Source organism: Hyperolius riggenbachi, chromosome 8 (assembly GCF_040937935.1).
Source record: "Hyperolius riggenbachi isolate aHypRig1 chromosome 8, aHypRig1.pri, whole genome shotgun sequence".
NCBI lineage: Eukaryota > Metazoa > Chordata > Amphibia > Anura > Hyperoliidae > Hyperolius > Hyperolius riggenbachi.
This window is the reverse complement of record NC_090653.1, coordinates 251,192,526-251,214,840: the sequence shown is the minus strand read 5'-3', so window position 1 is coordinate 251,214,840 and position 22,315 is coordinate 251,192,526. Positions and strand designations below refer to the sequence as shown.

Below are 22,315 nucleotides of genomic sequence, written 5' to 3'. Positions count from 1 at the left end.
GTCTCAGTCGCTAAGGATAACGACTCTGCAGTTTGGACACGTTTCTTAGAACGTTTGCGTTTTGCCTTTGACCTTGCTGTTTTTGATGATTTATTCAAAGCTGCAGGAAAATTATCAGTAACACTTTCTGCTTGCTGCTCATTCTTGCAAGCAATTGAAGGAGCAGCTGATTGGCCTGCTGCCAGGAGTTCATTAAGAGGAAAAGGCAATGGATCTATGCGCAACCAATTGTGAATTACAAAAGCTATAAATTGCAAAGGACTTTGTCTAAACTGAGTGTGATCTAAGACATCGATTGCCCAATCAAAAAGTTTGCCCTTAAAAAGAGCACAAACGATCCAATCAGACCAGGTAGAAATTGCAGAAGCCCGAAAGTCGGGATTGGCCAGAACTTTAACCAATTCTGATATAAATTTGTCTGTAACTTCAGGACCAAGCTTTTCAAATTTTTTAAAGGAGCAGGACCCCTGACAAACAGTGTCATAATTTCTGGAAATTCCCCCCACAATAGGGATTGGTAATGGGGTTTTCATAATGTAAGGCTTGGTGGTGTATTCTCCACAGTCAGCATGCAACGCATGAGCTGACGTGGAGGAGGTACACACACTAGCACAAAGAAACAGGCTATCCCTAGTATAGTGGAGGGGAGGACTGATTCCAATAGGAGATTGTGGCGCACAGAGCCGGTGCAGATCTGACAGCCACAAACAATGCTTTCGTTATAACGTCTCAGCGCAAAGTAGCGCTGAGCGCACAAACCAGAACTGAGGAGATCAGGACAGGTAGACAGAATGAACGCTTGCTAGCTAGCGGCTACTTAGCGACAGCAAGCGTCCAAAACCAGACAGACTGGAATGAGGCAGCCAATGCGTTGCGGTGATGGCGTGCCTCACAAAGACAGGACAGGATAGTCAGGAAATAGCAGGATCGAGATAGATGAACGTAACACAGATAAATATACAATAAGTATGTTTTCCTAGCGTATTACAATTACAGCTATCAATGAAACTATTTGTAACGTCTGACTAACATATGTATATATCGGCAATGAACCGATATATGACATAAGCAGGAACGCTGACCAGGACTGGAGTAATACAGGGAACAGGACTCAGAAGGATTCGCTATCTCTTCGCAGAGATGAACGCAATCCACAAACAGTAACAGAACAGGATTCAGAAGGATTCGCAGGGCCGGGCCGAGGCATAGGCTGGAGAGGCTCCAGCTTCAGGGCGCAGTGTAGGTGGGGGCGCAGAATTCATTCAGCTGTCATTCCTAATTGTGTTTGAAGCAGAAAGAAATAAGAAAAGGGGATACATGGCAGTGACTGCAAGCCAGATAACTAGATATTAAGGTGTTGGGGAGGTTGTGGGCCCTGTGGCGCCTCTTAGTCTAATAGCAATCAGTGTGTGATGGCTGGGGTGGGAGGGATGGGGGGCGCACTTTGGTGTCTCAGCCTTGGGTGCTGGAGGACCTTGTCCCGGCTCTGAGGATTCGTTATCTCTTCGCAGAGATGAACGCAATCCACAAACAGGACCAGGAACAGGATAACTAGCTCAGCACGGGTGCTCACGGTACGCGCAAACTACCAAAACGTGCTGGAAAACTGAGTAACTGAACACAGGAAATAAACAGTTCGTGTACGTATATATCAGCGACACTGATGTATCAACGTAACACGAATACAAGGAAAATAATAAACGTGCTGGTATGCATATATATTGGCAATGAACCAATATATGATGCAAAACCAGCAAAGTATCTTTAGAACAAGAAACACAATCGGGGGCTGAAGCGACAGCAAGACGGGCTTAAACTGAAGCTATGAAAACCCAAGGAAACCCTACAGGAAGCAGATCTTTATACTTTTCTATCCAAAGGCTGCACTCATGGCAGAAGAGCTGAAGAAGGAGCAAGACACCAGTGCCCACTTGGAAAGAATGAAGAAGAACATTGAACAGACAGTGAAGGACCTGCAGCATCGCTTGGATGAAGCAGAGCAGTTGGCCCTAAAGGGCGGTAAGAAGCAGATCCAGAAACTGGAATCTAGGGTGAGCAATTTAATCCATTAACTTACATTTTCCAAATGAATGTCCTGAGAACAGTTTTGTTAAATATGACAATATGATGTTTATAGGTGCGTGAATTGGAGAATGAACTGGACAATGAGCAGAAGCGTGGAGCAGATGCAATTAAGGGTGTCCGCAAATACGAGAGGAGAGTAAAGGAACTGACCTACCAGGTGAAGTAGCCCTCCTATTGTCAACATCTGTTTGTGCCTGTTAACCTGGGTGAAATCTAATAAGGACTTTGATTTTTTTTAAAATCTGTTTAGACTGAGGAGGACAGGAAGAACGTTCTGAGACTTCAAGATCTTGTGGACAAACTGCAACTGAAGGTGAAGGCCTACAAGAGGCAGGCTGAGGAATCTGTAAGTTGATAATTGAACATCACAAATGTTCAGCACATGGGTTAAGGATGTTTCATGAATGAATATCTTGATTTACAATTGGCTTGTTATTGTCTACAGGAGGAGCAGGCCAATACCCACTTGTCCCGCTTCAGAAAGGCCCAGCATGAGTTGGAGGAAGCTGAGGAAAGAGCTGATATTGCAGAGTCCCAAGTCAACAAGCTCCGAGCAAAGAGCCGTGATATTGGCAAGGTATTATAGAACACTAGTAGAAACATATACATGGTTTTGAGATGGACACTTTTTACATATGTTTTCATAGTTACATAGTTAGTTTGGTTGAAAAAAGACATCCATCCATCAAGTTCAACCAGAAAAAAACACCATCCTGAACCCAATCATATCCCGCTTGATCCATGAGAATGTGAAAAACCTTACAAGGCCTGGGCCAATAGTCTTAAAAGGGAAAAATTCTTTCCTGACTCCAGATGGCAGTCAGGTAAACCCCTGGAATAATTCTCACAGGAATTACCTAGCAATTATAGCTGTATGCCCTTCAATGCAAGGAAGGCACTCTCACTGTGAAGGACCCCTTTCTAAATAGATGGCAAAAACATTTTTGCTTAATACGAAGATCATGACTCCTTGTCCGTTGTACAACCCTAGGGACAGAAAGCTCATCTGCCAAGCTTTTATATTGCCCTCTGATGTATTTATCCATCTTATTCCGGTCACCTCTCACTCACCTTTTTTCCATTCGCAATAAGCCCAGTTTGTGCAACCTTTCCTGGTAAGTAAGATGTTTAGTTGCCCATTATCGTGCCCATTTTAGAAGGTGAATGTCCTTTCTATAGTGTGGTGCCCCAAACTGTATCCCATACTCCAGATGTGGTCTCACAAGTGATTTATTACAGAGGGGGCACTATACTAGCATCTCGAGATATTATTTCCTGTTTTATGCATCCCAGAATGTTATTAGCTTTAGCTACTGCTTTTTGGCATTGTATGCAATTCCCCAATTTGTTATCAATCAGTATTTTTAAGTCCTTCTTCAAGTCTGAAGTTTCCAACTGTATGCCATTTATTTTATATGATGATCTACCACTGGTATGTCCAAGGTGCATGACTTTACATTTCATCTTCCTTGACCCTCTGATATAAATTTTGAAACAAAAATGCTACATATGTTTGTAGCATAATGGACTTTATGTAAACAGATTGTAAAACTTGACTTTTTCTTTACAGAAAGGAGACAGTGAAGAGTGAAGACATCTCACCCCATCATCAGAGGATTTGGAAATTGCAGAATGTAAATTCCCTTCTTCTGTAATGCCCGTCTTACCTTTCTGTTTATAAATAAATTGTGTTCAGCATTAAAAAACTCTACTTGTGCATTTGTTGCTTCCCTTATAGAGATAGTGGTGAACAGCTTCATGTGCATTTTAATGATTAACATTTTTAGCTATAGTGGTCCTTTACGATATAGGAGAGGGGTACTCATGCTCTATTTTTTTTAAACACAGTTTTATTAAGAAAACTTGCAAAATGTACATATCAAAAATAACAAGGTAGCAAATGTAAAAAGTACAAAGCCGGTTGCAAATACAGGAGAAAGATAGCATATCAGGATGACTGAGGATTATTAGTACCTTTGCCAAATGAGTAGCCAGCATAAAATAACAACATATGTCAACATGACATATAAACTTATATATAACTAGGCTGACATTATATAAGGACAAATATATAGAAACGGCGTACCTAAATAAACTGCAACATAATCAGATCATTTACATGGTGACCGTAAGTGGTGACAAGGTCCATTTACCCCACACGTGCACAAATTTGCCAGGGCAATTCCTATGTTGATACACTAGTTTAATGTAAGGTAAGATTTTATTAACTTGAATAACCAATTCAGTGATTGAAGGCACTTGTGTAGAGATCCAACATCCTTAGTATATTGGTGTTGTGGGAGTATACCAAAAAGGCAAATCTTGGGGCAAAAGGGTTATCTGTTTTTCTAATATTTCAGCAAGTAACTGTATAAAAATTAATACAAAATGTATTTAGAAAAAGCTACAACAAGTGATCACACAATCATACAATCCCCCTTGAAGAAAACCTGAATTGAAAATACAAAGTCAAAATAAACATACACAAGTCACACTTACCTCCCATGTAGTCTACTCTTCAATCTATTTTTCCTCTCCTGCGTCCTGTTTGACCACTGTGAACAATGGAATTCTCCGTCCTCCATTTTGAAAATGGCCATTACACCATAACAGCTTTCTGGTCAGCACACAGTTAAACTGTAACATCGCCCACTTGAGCCATAGGGAAACATGGACACATCAGTTCTCCTCTCAGCTGTAACTGACAGCAACTGATATATAACTGACAGCAACCGATATATTTCAGTTCTGACAAAATGTTGTCAGAACTGAAAGGGATCACTGTCAGCAGAAAATGGTGAGCTTCTGAGAGGAACTGATGGCAAGGTAACTATGTAATGTTCATTTGAAATTACCTTATGTGTTTATTTTAAATAATTTTACTCAGTACAGGTTCCCTTTAAACACAAATAAAGATCCTGGCCATGGATCTAATAGGGAACCCCACAGTTCCACCAGGAGTGCACTCCTATCCAAAAAGCAGAGCTGACATGTCAAATGAACATCTTCGTGCCCAAATTGCACATAGCCAGGTAACAGACAGTTCCCAGAAGCATCCTAATTCTTCTGCACCATATATGGATGGACTCAACCCATGTGCTGTAAGAAAGCAGCACCCTGCTGTGTAATTTACACATATGAGGGTCATTCCGATATCATATGCCAAAGATTAGCTGATGGAGATATACACTTGGGGCCTTGTCGGGGAATAGTTGGGCTTTGATTTTAGATAATCTCATGGGAGTAAGATAGGCTTGACTAATAGGGTAGAACTGAATTAGTTTGCCATTTGCGGATATAGAGGCATGAACATGTGACTCAAGAATATCCTCCCATTCCTCATCATCCACATCAGTGAGGAAGCAGTCCCACTTAGATCTGAGCGTGTCAGTATCCTTGTCTGTCATTGCTGCAATAAGGGAAGTGTATAACATAGAAATAAGGCCACCCATCCCTTGTGTGCGGAGGATACCTATTATGGGGAATTCTGAAAATGTGATGGTGGTGTTGCCAAATAGGGAATGCCAACAATGGTGCAATTGCAAATATTTATTGAAAAAGGTGTTTGTAAGATTGTGAGTAGTTTTAAGTTGATCAAATGATCTAAAAATACCTTGATCTACTACATGCTTAAATAGAGTGACACCAACCTGCTGCCATTCCAAGGCACCATGAAATGAATCTAAATGGGGGAACTTAGTATGAAACCATAGAGGGGTATCGTCAAGCAGATTAACTATACCATGGATACGTTTGGCTTCAGACCAAACCTTGACCGCCAACCTATGGATTGAAGTACCATGACCAATTAGTTGAGTTTTAGGAGCCTCTAAATATGCCATCAGATTGCCACCCTTAAAGCGGTATCGTCACCATAAAAATCAAATTTCAACAGCAACTGGTCTGAGTGTATTAAGTGATAAAGATGCTAATCCTGCATTCAAAACTTTCAAAACTTTTTCTGCTGTTATGATTTGGAGTTATCACATACTTAAAGGGGAACTTCAGCCTAAACAAACATACTGTCATTAAGTTACATTAGTTATGTTAATTAAAATAGATAGGTAATATAATCTTTTACCCACCCTTTTTTAAAAGAACAGGCAAATGTTTGTGATTCATGGGGGCTGCCATCTTTGTCATGGGGGCAACCATCTTTTTGGTTGAAAGGAGGTGACAAGGAGCAGGAGACATAGTTCCAACTATCCTGTGTCCTGATTACCCCTCCCAGCTGCACATGCTAGGCTTCAAATGTCAAATTCAAAATGTAAAAAAAAAAAAATTGCACCAAAACAGCAGAACGAGAACAACAAAATCAGAAATCCCATCATGCTTTGCACAGCATCAGGGGAAAAAAGCCCGGGCAGTTTTCTTCTGTGCCGCTAAAAATGAGGCTTGTATAAGAGAAACAAAGTTCTGATGCTGTGAAACTGTTAAAGAAACACAAAGCCTTTTCAGTGCTGCTGAGTCAATTTTTAGTCCGGAGGTTCACTTTAAGGAGCACTGACCCTTTAGTAGTCGTGCCAAAGAATTGCATGCTGGGGGTTCTTTTTATCTATAATGTATTCCTCCTCTTTCCTTTATTTCCCTGCCAGCTGCTTATCTGAAACCTAATCCCCTACTCACTTGTGTTTACAAGCAAGGCTGAGGCGACTCAGCGATTGGAGGAGACAAGAAAAAAAGTAAAGGGCAGAAATTACATCACGAGTTAGCCTTAACTGTGGGCAAAAGACTTGGCCCCCACCACTAAAAGAATTCTCGTCATTTACTATATAACATTCACTGAAATCAAAACGTGGACAGTATAATACATGTGTTATGTAAGTAGATCAAGTATTTATCTACTTATATATGTGTTTTTTTTCCCTGGCATAGTATGGATGATCCTACTGCTTTAACATATTTAGTTAAAAATTGTTCAGAAATGGGACGTTCAAGATGCCCATATACCCAAGTGTTTAAGTAACGAAGTTGTCCTGCTAAGTAGTAGAGGTAGACATTTAGAAGTGCTAAACCTGCAGACTGTTTAGGCGCTTTTAGGGACTGAAGTTGGACCCTGGCCCTGCCCTTACCCCATATAAATGTAGATATTAAGGAGTTTAGTTCAGCAAAAAATTTGGGGGGATTAATATATGGACACATGCAATTGCTTCAGACGCACAGGCTGGTGATAATGGTAAGCTACATGTCCAACTAGTGATAAAATATATGGTATGGTTTTAACCAGGGATAAGCAAAATAATTATTTTGAGGTGTTTTAAAACTGTGGCACTTAAGTTGGGAAGGGGAAAACATGAACAAATCTGTAATTTTTGCATTTACACCTAATTTTCCTTGATTAAGCACCATAATATGTTCTGTTAGACACCCTCTCAACAGATACACTTATTGTCTCCACCCCACCCTTTAGATTGTAAGCCTCTGGCAGGGCCCTCTCCCATAGTGTTTCCAGCTTGATTATGCAATCTTACTGACAATCACCCCTTTTGTGGACTAGAACAATCTCTATTTTGACCTATGACACTGTATTATCAAATCATTTGCATGATCTTGTTTTTTTTGTGAGTTTCCTGTATGTCGTACCTTGTATGTTAACCCTTTTATCTATTGTGCAGCGCTGCGTAATATGTTGGTGCTTTATAAATACAATAAATAATAATAATAATTAATTGCCTGTGAAATGAAGTAATACTTGAAAAAAAATATTACCCAAAGAAAGCTTAGTTTGTCCTGAAAAAAAAAATGTATCACTTCGATGGAATAGGTAATAAGTTATTGCTTTATCAAAAGTGACAGTTGATATGCCAAAATTGTTAGGAACCTTAAGGGGGAAAAACCCAGGCAGCTGAAGTGGCTCAGATCCTAAAAGAGTTCTCTGCCATGAGGAGCCATGTTTAACCACTTCCGGATACCGGGGGGTTTTGCTGATCGGTGCTGCGTGGGCTCTCCAGCCCGCAGCACCGATCAGCTAGCAGCCAGGCCGATCAGACTTCCCCCCTTTTTTCCCCACTAGGGGGATGTCCTGCTGGGGGGGTCTGATCGCCGCCGGCTGCTTGCGCTTGCGGGGGGGTCCCCGGCCAATCAGAGGCCGGGGATCGCCGATCTCCGCCACGGCGCTGCTGCGCAGCAGCACCGTATACATGTAAACACCGGGGAAGATCTTCCCCGTGTGTTTACATTTACCCTGCGAGCCACAATCGGAGGCTCGCAGGGTGTTCACGGAGACACCCTCCGTGAACTGACATGGAACGGCCGCTCATACGAGCGGCCGTTTCCATGCAATCCACTTCAGGATTCAGGGGCGTAGTTAAGCGTACGCCGAATCCTGAAGTGGTTAATATCCATTGACCAGTATGAGAGAATGTGAAAGTGATAACACCAAAGTTAACAAAGTTAACAAACCTGCTCCACTTCACACCTGAGACCTGGTAGCATTACCAAGTAACATGACCACGGGGAGGGAAAATTGGGCAGAATTTTGATATTCTTTAATTAGGGGTGTACTCACTTTTGTTGCCAGTAGTTTTAGACATGAATGGCTGTGTATTGAGTTATTTTGATGGGACGGCAAATTTACACTGCTATACAAGTCGTACAGTGACTGCTTTACATGTGGCTGGGTAGTGTAATCATTAACGGCTCTGCCTCTAATGCTGGGAATACACGGGACGTTTCCGTGGCTCAATTATTCCGCCGGATCGATTCCCGCTCGTCCCCGCGGGTGATTCTCTTATCTTCTGCTCATTTTCCTTATCTTTTTCTATTGTCCCGCCCGCCATATCGAGCACAGAATCGATCCGGCGGGTGATCGGACACGTCGGAAATTATCAATCGAGCCATCTAATGGCTTGATCGAGCCGCGGTAACGCACCGTGTATTCCCGGCATAACACAGGGGTTCGAATCTCAGTTCTTCCTGTTCAGTAAGCTGCACCTATTCAGTAAGAGCCCATTTCCACTAGAGCGAATCTGTATGTGTTTTCTGCATGCAGATTCGCATAACCAATATAAATCAATGGGCCTGTTTCCACTTGTCAGAAAGTCTGTGAGGTACAGACTAACCAGTTAGCTCATGGTGAACCAGAACTCATTGGAGTGTGTGAGGGGCTACAATGGTCCTAAAAGCCCCCTTACTAAAATGCTAAGAAAAACAAAAGTTTGCTTTCTTAAAACAGAAAGTATTTGCGATAATTCAGGTTAGAGTGAGCTCGAGATGTCTCCCAGTGCATCACTGCTGAATATATGCAAATTAACCATTGTTACCCTGAGAAGCTAAACACACCTCCAGAACCGCTGGAATGCAATGATGTGTCAGCTTGTTCATTTGTACAGAGCCATAATAATCCAACATGCATACAGACTGTTTCTGATTGTTTGATCCTCATCAGTGCATGGCATGGATTAATTTGGCTCTATGGAGTAGGGCTTGTAACACCGAGAGGTACAGACTAACCAGCAAGCTTATGGTGAACCAAAAAACAACAAAACGCATATAAAAACGCATGGAAAAAGCATGAAAAACTCATACCATTGCGTTCCCATTGACTTTAATTATGTGCGTTTTGGCAGCTTTCCTGCATAATATGCAACCAAACCAGCATTTTTAAAAACACAGGTTTGAAAACGCATAGAAAACTCATATATGTTTTTGATATGCGTTTTTCCAGCGGCCCATAGACTTCCATTAGCAGCAAAAACGCAGTGTTTTACGCAACGCTAGCGTTTTTGCTATGTGTGCACCCAGCCTCAAGCTGCATATATTTGCATAAAAATTTGCATAATTTTGTAAGTATTTGTAACTCATTGATCATTCCTATAGCTGGGTGTGAATCCTTCCTTGTGTGCAATTGGCTCAGTGAAAATGTAAATGGCTAACTGGATACCTTATCAGTTCACTTATCACTGCATGCTGGAAGTCACCATGGGGCAGTGTCTGGTACTTCCCTAGATTACCAGGTTCATTGTATCAATGCACCTTCTGACTCCATGAAGGGCAGCACGGTGGCGTAGTGGTTAGCTCTCTCGCCTTGCAGCGCTGGGTCCCTGGTTCGAATCCCAGCCAGGGCACTATCTGCAAAGAGTTTGTATGTTCTCTCCGTGTCTGCGTGGGTTTCCTCCGGGCACTCCGGTTTCCTCCCACATTCCAAAAACATACGGATAAGTTAATTGGCTCCCCCTAAAAATTGGCCCTACACTACAGTACTTACACTACATAATATACACATATGGCAATGGTAGGGATTAGATTGTGAGCTCCTTTGAGGGACAGTTAGTGACAAGATATATATATATACACTGTACAGCGCTGCGTAATATGTCGGCGCTATATAAATACTTAATAATAATAATAATAATGAAGGCCAGTATATAATAAATGTTGTAAACGATGTTGCGCTCCTCTAGTCCTAGGGTAGCCAGTATATAATAAGCTGGTTTAAATGGCATTGTGGGCTTGTAGAGACCATCACTCTTAGAAGGTACAGGTTCCACCCATGTCAAGGTGACCTCCGCCTATATCGCACCCCCTTTCCATGGCCTAACACAGTGCTGGGCAAACTACAGCCCGGTGGGCTGGAGTCTTCTGCTCCCTCCCTCTGCGGGGAAGGAGGAGAAGGGGAAGAACTTTAGGAATGCGATCCGCGGTCCACAGCAGGCAACCCGGGCCATGCAAAGCTTGCCCAGACCTGCCCTGGCATGACACACTGGGCCGGATTTGTGCTAAGGTTGGAAAATCCGAAATAAAAAATGGAAAATTGGAGATCGGGAAAATGAAAATTGGAAAAAAGAGAAATCGTAGAAACGAAAAATTTGAAATCGTAAAAATGGAATTTGACATAAGCAGAAATCAGAATTTCTGCAGAATCGGAAATAAGGCATTTCTGACCAGTGGCGTACCTACCATAGGGCTGCAGGTGTTCACAGCACTGGGTGTAGCCATGGCTAAGGGTGCCGCTGTGGTGCTCAGTCACTGTGTTCTTCCACCTGGGACCTTTTTTTCATGGTTTGGGCGACTTTTGGGAAAATAGCAGCAGGCAGTGCAGGGGACTGTACTATTTTCTGCACTAGATGTAGCACCCCTCCCCCTTCCTGTCCCATGGGCAATGTGTCTCCTTGCTAGCTACACACAGCCTGCAGTGAGTGAATGTACAGAGCAGCAGGGTGAGTAGAGAGAATGTTTGCTGTGCTACAGATGGGACATTAGCAGGGAGAGCTGGTAGGATAGTGCTTCAGAAGTTGCCTGTCATTAGTAGCCATGTACACTGGCTGCAGTAATACAAGAGTGTCCTGGATTATTGATTATTTATCTTGATCAGAGTAATTAATCAATAATGCAGGGGAGTCTTCTTTTGCAGAAGATAGTGATACAGGTGCTTAGAGCCAACTTCTGTAGTGAGCAGGCAATTTAGATTAGCTTGATTGCAGGTAATCTTATCTCTTTTTCCAGCTCCCCCTCCCATCCTGTTGTCTTCCCCATGACCCTTTCCTATTTTCAGATTTTAGTGGCTTCTTGTAACAGCATGTCCCTGCCATACAGCATTGGTGATGTCTGCAGTCCTGGTGAGAGGCCTTCCTGCCATTTCTCCTCTCCCACCAGGCTCTCTGTCTTGTGCCTCTACCTCTTTATCCCCCCCCCACTCCTATGCACCACCCTCTTTCGTATGTCCCCCTTTTCTGAGTGTCATCATAGGAGCTCACAATCCAATTGTACCATAGTCATAGTCTAATGTCCTACCATATTATTATTATGTATTTATATCGCACTGACATCTTCTGCACCACTGTATAGAGTACAGACTTTCATAATGGATAGCTCTGTCCACATCTTGATGACTCCTTTTCACCAAAAATCCCAAAATTTTCAGCGACACGCTTGGCACACCCAAACCGTCAACAAATATTGGGTTTTTTTGGGTGGGGTGGGGGGTGTCTATAAATAATGAGCACCGGGTGTCAAATGGCTTAGGTACGCCACTGTTTCCGACCATCCCTATCAGAGAGGTGGGTCAGCTTTGTGGAGTAGGTTATGGTGAAGTATCAGAGTTACAAACTACCCAGCAAGCTCATGGTGAACCAGAACTCATTGGCGTATGTAAGGGGCTACAATGGGCCAAAAAAAACATCCTGCTAAAATGCTATGGAAAACAAAAGTTTGCCTTAATTAAGGTAATTCAGATAATTCAGGTTGGAGTGAGCATATGATGTCTACCAGTGCATCACTGCTGAAATATGCAAATTATCCCTTGTTGTCCCTGTAGGCTAGCCACACCTCCAGAACTGCTGGAATCAGGTCCGGATTTACCTCACAGGAGCCTATAGGCGTAGATGTCCTGGCACACAAGACTTCACCCTCCACAAACCTATAAACCCCCACCGAACCGCACCACAAGTGTGCTGGCTGTCCCAGCTGTCACTCCTCCCTTACTTCCCTTGCCTGTCATAGGTGGCTAAAGGTGACCCCAGTATTAGGTAGCTAGAAGAACCTCATTAATAAGTAGCTAGAGGTGCCCCTGACTGAAGGAAGATCTACTCAGTGGAATGCCAAGAGCAGGTTGAGTAACCCTTCCATTTACACTCTCATCAGGACTCCGCATAGAGAAGGAGGGAGAGAGGCACTTGGGGAGGGGCGTTTGCTGCCTTTCCATCATCAGGCGCCTGTAGGCAACTGCCTACAGTGCCTTATGGTAAATCCGGCCCTGGCTGGAATGCAATGATGTGTCAGCTTGTCAATATTACAGAGCCAAACTAATCCAACACGCATACAAACTGTTTCGGATTGGTTGATCCCCATCAGTGCATGGCATGGGTTAATGTGGTTCGGTGGGATGATTTGCATATTTAGCAGTGATGCTTTGTGGGAGACATCATTAGTGATGATCTCCGGATCAAATTCGGATGAAATTCGAACGAGTTTCATTGAGATTTCATCCTCCTACTTAGTGCAGCTGAGGGTGTGTGTGCAGGGGGGTTAAACTTACCCAGCAGCCTTCGTCTTCAACTCGTCCCACAGCGTGTCCCATGGTGTGTTCCAAGCCGCGTCACATGACTACCACTCTTCCTCCTTCAACCCAGAAGGAGGAAGTGTTTGTAGCCACGTGGCCACGGCTTGGAATGCAGATTGGGAGGGGCTGTGGGTCGAGTTAAAGAAGAAGGCTGCTGGGTAAGTTTAATTCCCCCGCACACACACCCTCAGCTGCACTAAATAGGAGGATGAAATCCGAATGAAACTCATTCAGATTTCATCCTGAGCTCAACCCTAGACATCATGTCCTCACTCCAACCTGAATTATCGCAAATACCTTCTGTTTTAAGAAGGCACACTTTTGTTTTCCATAGCAGTTAGGTATCAGGAAATTGATTTAGTGGGAGGTTAGAGATAGGCATCAATTTAGCATTGCTGAGAGCCTTACCTTGCTTTCTACAGTAAATAACACAGGTTAATCATTTCAGTGGTAGTTTCAGTGGAATCACAAGACCCAGGATGTCCTGTCAGATCATCCTGACGAACTGCAGCTCATTTAATTTTTAATATAAACTGTTCTTCAGGGCAAGGCAGAGGCTTGAGAGGCTCCAGCCTCAGGGCGCACAACTCACTTTTGTGTTTGAGGCAGAGAGAAATAAGAAAAGGGGATACATGGCAATGACTGCAAGCCATATAACTAGAGATTAAAGTGTTTGGGGCCCTAGGTCCCCTCTTAGTCTAATGGCAATCAGTGTGTGACGGCTGGGGTGGGAGGGATGAAGGGGCGCACTTTGGTGTCTCAGCCCTGGGTGCTGGAGGACCTTATCTCGGCTCTGCTGTACTTTGGGGAACTGCAAGTCTCAGCAAGCTCTGAGAGGACTTCCTGACTGTCCCTCTGTGTTTAAAGAGGCTCAGCTAGTGTATGCCTCTTAAGGGTTAAAAGAGAAGGAAAGAAGAAGAAGATAAATGGCAGGAGGAGAGATGACTTATGTTTAACCTCTTGACGACCAGCTAACGCCGATTGGCGTAAACTGGTCGTCTGCAAGTTTCCATGGGAGCGGCCTTTCCATGTCCGTTCACGGAGGCTGTCTCCGTGAACAGCCGGAGAGACGCTGATCGCGGCTCGCCGGCAAAATGTACACACGCGGGGAAGAAATCCCCACTGTTTACATCATACGGCGCTGCTGTGCAGCAGCACCGTAAGGCAGATCGGCGATCCCCGGTCTCTGATTGGCCGGGGATCGCAGTCATTTGATAGGCTGAAGCCTATCCTACAATGCGCAGGACGGATATCCGTCCTGCGCAGCTCAGAGGGGAAGGGAGAGGGAGGGAGAGGGACGGAGCGCTGAAAACGCTGCGGAGGGGGGCTTTGAAGAGCCCCCCGCAAAGCGCAGAGAGCCGGCGGCGATCAAACCCACCCAGCAGGACATCCCCCTAGTGGGGAAAAAAGGGGGTAAGTCTGATCGCCCTGGCTAAATCCTGATCTGTGCTGCGGGCTGGAGAGCCCACGCAGCACAGATCAGACAGAAATTCACTGGTTTTCAAGTGGTTAATGTGGCTCCGGAGGCCACAGCTGGTCAGAGGGATATTCTCTGCGGCTCCTTAAGAGATCAGATCAAAGGCTCTCTACCCTTTCTGCCTGTCCATAAAGGCTCATACCCAATAGAAGATTTCCGCGTTGGATCGTTAACGACGAAAGCGTGACAGCGTTTAATGAAAGTTTGTTAAACAATGTTCAATGGCCACAGATTACACGCGATATTCGTTCACGCTGAACGACTGTCATGATGAATCCCGTCGTGGACGGTCATACTGATCCCCATTGACCCCTTTGCTAATTACCATGATCGTTCAATGTCGCATTCATGCCCGTCGTTAGCTCCCACGCTGTGCGATTACAGAAGATGGAATTTTCGTTTGTTGCCTCTTTCTTCGCCGCGTATCCCCGATCCATCTTCCGCGGTCTTGTGGTGGGTATTCAGCTTTACGCTTCCACCTATACATGCAAATTCCACGTGCGATTTCCTGCATTTTTCCCGCACCTCCGATTGTGAGGCTTGCACTTTTTTTCAGTTTTGTCCTTTGGTTCTGTCCTCTGCGATTTCACTTTTTTATGTGATCTTCCAGATTGCAGTTCTTTGAACTTTATTTACATGAGTATGTATTATTATTATCTATTTATATAGTGTCAACATCTTCCATAGTACTGCACATAATACAAAACATATATTGGGCAGCACGGTGGCGTAGTGGTTAGTGCTCTCGCCTTGCAGTGCTGGGTCCCCGGTTCTGTTTGAGTTTCCTCTGGGCAGTCCTGTTTCCTCCCACATCCCAAAAACATACAGATAAGTTAATTGGCTTCCCCCTAAATTGGCCCTAGAGTACGATACACACACTACATGATACATACATAGACATATGACTATGGTAGGGACTAGATTGTGAGCTCCTCTGATGGACAGTTAGTGACAAGACAATATACTCTGTACAGCGCTGTGTAATATGTCAGCACTATATAAATGTTTAAATAAATAAATTGGGGAGCATATATACATGAGAAATTCAAGACACTGAACAGTCAAAACATCCAGCAATACAAGTACAAGTACATAAATAGTTAGGCTACTTACACACTAAGACGTTGCGTTAGGTGCTACGTTAAGGTTGCATAACGTGCACCTAACGCAACGTATGGTGGTGCGGGAGGGGACGTTAGAGTGAGCCGCGTTAGGCGGCTCTATCCGCATAAGGTCTACCAGAGTGGCGCTGATTGGCCGGTGGGACCTCGTGATGCGGAGTGAGACACTCCGCATCACGTGGTCCCGCCGACCAATCAGCAGCCACCAGTGCAGTGCATATTAAATAGCCATGTGCACGGCTACTGTAGCGGCATCTCCCCGCCTCCTCTTGCCCCACACTGAGCATGTGCAAACAGTCTAACGCGGCTTAAGCCGCTCAGAACGCACAGTACGCTGCACTTTGCCCGAACGTGCAGCGTTACTGTGTAACGCAACGTGGGCAGTGTGAACAGCCTCATTGACTTTGTAGTGCTCTGCGGTGGGCTGCGTTACAGGCTGCACTAACGTGCGCCTGTAACGTCCTGGTGTGTAAGTAGCCTTAATGTGTGCATTGAGATATCACTGAAATTGGTACACGTTCATATGGTAAATTACAGCAAAATAAGAAACAACAGGAGGAGGTCCCTGTCCTTGCATGCTTACAATCTATATGTAACAAAATCATTTCAATCTAGATGTATCAAATTAATTTCAAAATGGAATGCTGTTTTCACAAAACAAATGCAATTTTTTCTGCGTTCCACTGACTTACATTAAATACAAATTGCACATTGTACAAGTAGAAAACCAGCATGATTTAAAAACAGATGTTATAAATCAGCGCCACAGTCTAAACTATTATAAGGGCAGGGCTCTCTCCCCCTTTTGTGTCTTGAAAATCATTATACATTTTATTGATCATGTTACTTTTATCACTGTAATTACCAATTCTATATTTTGTATTCTGTGTCTTGTATATTTTTTGTATTTTGTCTCTAATTATGTAACTTTTATATTGGTGTACATCATTGTCTGTATTATTATGTACCCCATGTTTGTTTCTTAGTTTGTACAGCAACACGGAATATGTTGGCGCTTTATAAATCAATAATGATAGTAATCTAAAAGTATATAAAAAAGACACAGCTGAAAAATCCCAAATGTCCGTAGCAAAGTGTATTCCAAATTCTCAGCGCTGGCAATCTCCAACCGGAATCTCCAAGTCTATGGCAGCAGACAAAAAGAAAATTCAAAGGCTTACCAGCTGATGACAACCCCACCTTATAAGGTTGTGTATTGGGCGTATGTGTTGGCATCTGCGGCAAATCTCCAATCCAAATCTTGTAGAATGCGATAAGAATCCCACTCTTCTGTAGGCTTGAATACAGCATATCCTCAGCAGCAAGGGTGATAAAAGTGTGGCAAATAAGGGAATAAAACAATCTAAGTGTAGATGTTTATTCAAATAGTAGCTGTACAAGGAAGATTCATAAAAATCAGTTAAAATCAACTTACAGACGAGGACGCAAATCACAGGGTACCTCGGTTTAAGAAAGTGCTTTTCAAAAAAATATCCCAGATGGTGTATCTCAGGGTACCATGCAAACTCCTACCCTACCTGTTTCACACTTTGGCATCCTCAGGGGTTAACCCTGTAAGCCTACAGAGAAAGTGATTCTTATCGCAATCTACAAGAGGGGAACTGGAGATTTGCTGCAGATGCCAACACATACGCCCAATACACAACAACCTAATAATGTGGGGTTGTCATCAGCTGGTAAGCCTTTGAGTTTTCTTTTTGTTTGCTGCCATAGACTTGGAGTTTCTAGTTGGAGATTGCCAGCGCTGAGAATTTGGAATATACCATTTAAAAATGCTGAAAAAAATCAACAACGCATGTAAAGTAAGAAAAACACAGGTCAGATGCAATGCCACGTAAAAACATTGCAGTCCTGTACAACGTGCATGAAGTGTGACCAGCTCCTTATACAAGCAGTCTGCCGGCAGCCAGGACACCTCCACTCTCAGCAGCTGAAAAAACTTGTGTATTTATGAGACCCTCTGATGGATTGCTGAAGTGAGTTATGTGTCCATCACTGCTCCGTTCTCTCTGCTCGCCACACAGATGGGCAGGCAGCCTCCAAATAGCAGCTGGTTGAAGACTGTGATGAGCAAGGGCAGAAGCAGAGGTCAGGGGCATACCAGCACTGGTTTGGGGCATGGCAGCGAACCAACTGACCTAGTGATGCCACTACTTTATCAGAGTGATCTTTTATTGGCATTAAAACAATAAATAAATATATAAAAGAGGTTTTCAGAACAATCATGTTTGTTCATTCTGTCAAAACAGCTGAAAAGTGCACCAACCAACGTGCGAGAAAAGAATGAAAAACTATCAGAACTGGCAAGAGCAGATATGGGCAGCAAGGTGGGGTATGGGCAGCACGGTGGCATAGTGCAGTGATAGGCAAACTTGGCTCTCCAGCTGTTAAGGAACTAAAAATCCCACAATGCATTGCAGGAGTCTGACAGCCACAGTCAAAGGCAAATGCATTGTGGGACTTGCAGGTCCTTAACAGCTGGAGAGCCAAGTTTGCCTATCACTGGCGTAGTAGATAGCACCCTTGCCTTGCAGCACTGGTTCCTGGTTCGAACCCCAGCTGGGAAACTATCTGGACAGAGTTTGTATGTTCTACCCGTGTCTGTGTGGGTTTCCTCCGGGCACTCCAGTTTCCTCCTACATCCCAAGACATACAGATAAGTTAAAGAAACACTGAAGTCTCATAAAATACAGCTTTTTATTGCAAAAAGCTGTTCAACATTATTGCCCTAACTAAAACGCAGCATCCCCGCGGCTGAAATCTAATTAAATCCCCCCAAACTCCCCAGGGCACACTGCAGGGAGTGCTTCCATGAGAGGCAGAGCTTTCAGCTGCAGCTCTGCCTCTCCACGCGTCTATCAGCGCGTATCTCCGCCTCCGCCCGCCCCTCTCAGTGAAGGAAAACTCAGGCGGAGATACGTGCTGATAGACGCGTGGAGAGGCAGAGCTGCAGCTGAAAGCTCTGCCTCTCACAGATGCGCTCCCTGCAGTGTGCCCCGGGAAGTTTGGGGGGATTTAGTTAGATTTCAGCCGCGGGGATGCTGCGTTTTAGTTAGGGCAATAATGTTGAACAGCTTTTTGCAATAAAAAGCTGTATTTTTGGAGACTTCAGAGTCTCTTTAATTGGCTTCTCCCCAGATTGGCCCTAGACTACAATACATATACTACATGATATATACATAGATACATGACTATGGTGGGGATTAGAGTGTGAGATCCTCCGAGGGACAGTTAGTGACAAGACAATATACTGTACAGCGCTGCGTAATATGTTGGCACTCTATAAATACTAAATAATAATAGTGATCACTGATTAGGTGGGATATCCCATCCCTTCCAATCACTGATCATAGCGCCCGCTACAAGCAATCTTTTCAAAGTCTGTAGCAACGGAATATAAAACCAGGTGGGATGCCAAAAAAGCTGAAAACTTTGGAGAAAAGCTTGTATTATTTACCATGAAACGGTACTGATCTCACTCCAAAGATCTCACTGTAAAAGTGAGTTTGGAAATCTGTGTGGCCAGAGAGAAAATTAGATGGATAACAGGTAGTGGGTAGCCACACACTATCTGACTGCCACCTGATGTAACAAAAAAAGATAGATCCCTCTCTGGTTGCAATCCGATCACAGAGGGATCGATTCTTTTCATTGCATATAGATTTTCAATAGATTTTAGAATGAAATGGCTATGCAACACTATGGGCTGTCAATCTTTCGCTACTCCTGCCACCTCCCCAGTCTGGTGTGATTGATTTTCAGTAAAAAAAAAAAAAAAAGATAGAAAAAGTAATTGATCTGACATGTTGCAGCATGATTAAATCTGTCAGGAAAATTTATAAATGTGTGGCTACCTAAAAGGGAACCAAAAGATAGAGAGGGGTATGGAGGTTGGCATGTTTATTTCCTTTTAATCAATGCACATTGACTGGCTGTCATGCTGATCCTCTGCCTCGAATACGTTTAGACATAGACCCTGAACAAGCATGCAGATCAGATGTCTATGACAAATCTGGCGAGATTGGCTACATGCTTGTTTCAGGTGTGTGATTTAGACCCTATTGACCAGAAAGATCAGCAGGGCTGCCAGGCAACTGGTATTGTTTAAAAGGAAATAAACATGGCAGCTTCCATAGGTCTCACACTCCAGGTTCCTTTTAAGTAGAGTCTAAAAGGCAGAAACAGAGGCGATAAATAGAAAAAACAGAGAGATGCATTGAAAAAGAGATGGAAGTAGGTAGATAGATAGATAGATAGATAGATAGATAGATAGATAGATAGATAGAGTGGTCCTTATTCAATTAACATTACTCCTGAGATAATTTTTCATCTTATCTACAAAATTACTTTTCAGTACCAAGCAACTGAAATAGTACTACAATGTGAGTTGAAAAGTATGCATTTTGAGTATTTGTTGTGCTTGCTGAGGGCATTAATGATAAGGTGTAAAACATCTGATTTTAGAATACTCAGGATAGGTAGATAGATAGAAGATAGACATCAGATGTATAGATAGATAGATAGATAGATAGATAGATAGATAGATAGATAGATAGATAGATGGATAGATAGATAGACAGATAGATAGATAGATAGATACATACATACATACATAGAAGATGGATAGATGATACAGATTACAGACAGATAGATAGATAGATAGATAGTATATAGGTAGAATATACATACATAGAAGATGGATAGATGATAATGATTACAAATAGATAGATAGATAGATAGATAGATAGATAGATAGATAGATAGATAGATAGATAGCTGGATGGATGGATGGATGGATGGATGGATGGATGGATGGATGGATGGATAGATAGATAGATAGATAGATAGATAGATAGATAGATAGATAGATAGATAGATAGATAGATAGATAGTGTATAGATAGAAGATAGGTACATAGATAGAAGAAGGATAGATGATAAAGATAAGAGATATATAGGCATCAGATGGATGGATAGATAGATAGATAGATAGATAGATAGATAGATAGATAGATAGATAGATAGATAGATAGTATATAGGTAGAATATACATACATAGAAGATGGATAGATGATAATGATTACAAATAGATAGATAGATAGATAGATAGATAGATAGATAGATAGATAGATAGATAGATAGGTAGAATATACATACATAGAAGATGGATAGATGATAATGATTACAAATAAATAGATAGATAGATAGATAGATAGATAGATAGATAGATAGATAGATAGCTGGATGGATGGATGGATGGATGGATGGATGGATAGATAGATAGATAGATAGATAGATAGATAGATAGATAGATAGATAGATAGATAGATAGATAGATAGATAGATAGATAGATAGATAGATAGATAGATAGATAGATAGGTAGAATATACATACATAGAAGATGGATAGATGATAATGATTACAAATAAATAGATAGATAGATAGATAGATAGATAGATAGATAGATAGATAGATAGATAGATAGATAGCTGGATGGATGGATGGATGGATGGATGGATGGATAGATAGATAGATAGATAGATAGATAGACAGATAGATAGATAGATAGATAGTGTATAGATAGAAGATAGGTACATAGAAGAAGGATAGATGATAAAGATAAGAGATATATAGGCATCAGATGGATGGATAGATAGATAGATAGATAGATAGATAGATAGATAGATAGAGAATTAGAAAACTCAGGATGGATGGATAGGCAGATAGATAGATAGATATATAGGTAGATAGATAGATAGATAGATAGATAGATAGATATGGGGTTATACAACTCTGGATGGATGGATGGATAAATAGACATCAGATGGATAGATAGCATATGTATATATATACACTAGATAGATAGATAGATAGATAGATAGAAGATAGAGATAGAAAGATAAGTAGATAGATTGGTAGATATACATCAGATGGATAGATAGCTAAACATATAGATAGTGTATAGATACACTAGATACATAGATAGATAGATGATAGAAGATAGAAATAAATAGGTAGATATATATCAGATGGATAGATGGATAGATAGATAGATAGATAGATAGATAGATAGATAGATAGATATCAGATAGATAGTTTGATCCATGAATGGATGTATGGATGGATGGACAGATGAGAGGGTGTAGGAAGGGAGAGAATAGAGAAAGTAAGAGAATTGGAGAATAAGAAGGTTAGATAGATAGATAGATAGATAGATAGATAGATAGATAGATAGATCAGAGAATGACATACAGTTTTACAAGAGGAAACCCATTGCTTCCCGTATAGACCCAGCAGCCACTTGTCCTTTTACTGTCATGCAAAGAATGAGAGAGAATGCAGAGACAGTAAAATTGTCCCGCTGGAATACATGACACTGGTGGGCAGGATAATGCCACAGAATTGTGCAGTTATTTTTACTTGCTATAGAATTGGAAGTGTTGGGTTTCTAAGGACAGGGTAATCATGTCATTCCTTAGCGGGAGAGCAGTATTGCTGAGAAAGCAGAGTGGTCTCTATATAAGAGGTGCAGCCCATCCCTCCCTTGTAGCTTCCTGGTGAGTGTTGTCCTCCTCTGCTGCTCCCGGCTGCTCTGCCCCACACTGGCCTGGC

The 22,315-nt window shown here is 42.5% G+C and overlaps 1 pseudogene; it reads left to right on the top strand.

Moving 5' to 3' along the window:
• LOC137528515 (myosin-4-like) overlaps positions 1-3,676 on the top strand; it is a 61,198-nt pseudogene extending 57,522 nt beyond the window's left edge.
• Positions 3,677-22,315: the final 18,639 nt, after the last annotated feature.